This window comes from Mus musculus, chromosome 10, assembly GCF_000001635.26.
Source record: "Mus musculus strain C57BL/6J chromosome 10, GRCm38.p6 C57BL/6J".
Taxonomy (NCBI): domain Eukaryota; kingdom Metazoa; phylum Chordata; class Mammalia; order Rodentia; family Muridae; genus Mus; species Mus musculus.
Genome location: NC_000076.6, coordinates 12334344 through 12336819, shown reverse-complemented (window position 1 = coordinate 12336819; position 2476 = coordinate 12334344).

Genomic DNA, 2476 nt, shown 5'->3' with positions numbered 1-2476 from the left:
CTGCAGGAGGTAGCCTCTTCAGGTTCCATATCAGGGAGGAGCTAAGGACATGGGGGAGGAGAAAATGTGATCAAGTAATATTTAAATTTTAATAGTTTTAAATAATAATAACAATAATACTATAATAACAAAACTGAAAAAGAACATCTTGGTAATAGTGTAGTCAATGCACGAGTACTACTGATATTTCTATTTATTTGTGTGTTCTTTAATTTCTTTCAGCAGTTTGTGTTTGTAGGTTTCAGTATACTGGCATTCTGTGTCTTGGTTACATTTATTCTTAACAGTTGTATCCTCTTATCTGATGTTCTTCTCAATAGGATTTTACTCAGTTTCATTGTTCATTGCATATATACAACTGATTTTTGTGTTTTGATCATGCTATTTTACTGTATTAATCAATCAACATTTTTGTGGTTTTTGGTTTTACTACTTCCTATACAGAACTTAAGGCATCTGCGGCTATAGCTTTACTCTTTATTTTATTTTATTTTATTTTATTTTAATTAGGTATTTTCTTCATTTACATTAACAATGCTATCCCAAAAGTCCCCCATTCCCCCCCCCCCACTCCTCTACCCACCAACTCCCACTTCTTGGCCCTAGCATTCCCCTGTACAGAGGCATATAAAGTTTGCAAGACCAATGGGCTTCTCTTTCCAATGGTGGCCGACTAGGCCATCTTCTGATACATATGCAGCTAGAGACACGAGCTCTGGGGGGGTGGGAGGGAGGGGAGGTACTCGTTAGTTCATATTGTTGTTCCACCAATAGGGTTGCAGACCCCTTTAGCTCCTTGGGTACATTCTCTAGCTCCTCCATTAGGGGTCCTGTGATCCATCTAATAGCTGACTGTGAGCATCCACTTCTGTGTTTGCTAGGCCCCTGTATAGCCTCACAAGAGACAGCTATATCAGGGTCCTTTCAGCAAAATCTTGCTAGTGTATGCAATGGTGTCAGTGTTTGGAGGCTGATTATGGGATGGAACCCTGAGTATGGCAGTCTCTAGATGGACCATCCTTTCATCTCAGCTCCAAACTTTGTCTCTGTAACTCCTTCCATGGGTGTTTTGTTCCCAATTCTAAGAAGGGTCAAAGTGTCCACATTTTGGTCTTCATTCTTCTTGAGTTTCATGTGTTTTGCAAATTGTATCTTATATCTTGGGTATTCTAAGTTTCTGGACTAATATCCACTTATCAGTGAGTACATATCATGTGAGTTCTTTTGTGATTGGGTTACCTCACTCAGGATGATGCCCTTCAGGTCCATCCACTTGCCTGGGAATTTCATAAATTCATTCTTTTTAATAGCTGAGTAGTACTCCATTGTGTAAATGTACCACATTTACTGTATCCATTCCTCCGTTGAGGGGCATTTGGGTTCGTTGCAGCTTCTGGCTAGTATAAATAAGGCTGCTATGAACAGAGTGGAGCATGTGTCCTTCTTACCAGTTGGAATATCTTCTGGATATATGCCCAGGAGAGGTATTGTGGGTAATATTATGTCTAATTTTCTGAAGAACCGACAGACTGATTTCCAGAGTGGTTGTACAAGCTTGCAATCCCACCAACAATGGAGGAGTGTTCCTCTTTCTCCACATCCTCGCCAGCATCTGCTGTCACCTGAATTTTTGATCTTAGCCATTCTGACTGGTGTGAGGTGGATTCTCAGGGTTGTTTGGATTTGCATTTCCCTGATGATTAAGGATGTTGAACATTTTTTCAGGTGCTTCTCAGCCATTTGGTATTCCTCAGGTGAGAATTCTTTGTTTAGCTCTGAGCCCCATTTTTTAATGGGGTTATCTGATTTTCTGGAGTCTACCTTCTTGAGTTCTTTATATATATTGGATATTAGTCCCCCATTTGATTTAGGATAGGTAAAGATCCTTTCCCAATCTGTTGGTGGCCTTTTTGTCTTATTGACTGTGTCTTTTGCCTTACAGAAGCTTTGCAATTTTATGAGGTCCCATTTGTTGATTTGAGATCTTACAGCACAAGCCATTGTGGTTCTGTTCAAGAATTTTTCCCCTGTGCCCATATCTTCAAGGCTTTTCCCCACTTTCTCCTCTATAAGTTTCAGTGTCTCTGGTTTTCTGTGGAGTTCCTTGAACCACTTAGATTTGACCTTAGTAAAAGGAGATAGGAATGGATCAATTCACATTCTTCTACATGATACGCGCCAGTTGTGCCAGCACCATTTGTTGAAAATGCTGTCTTTTTTCCACCGGACGGTATCAGGTCCCTTGTCAAAGGTCAAGTGGCCATAGGTGTGTGGGTTCTTTCTGGGTCTTCAATTCTATTCCATTGGTCTACTTGTCTGTCGATATACCAGTATCATGCAGTTTTTATCACAATTGCTCCATAGTACAGCTTTAGGTCAGGCATGGTGATTCCACCAGAGGTTCTTTTATCCTTGAGAAGAGTTTTTGCTATCCTAGGTTTTTTGTTATTCCAGATGAATTTGCAAATTCCCCTTT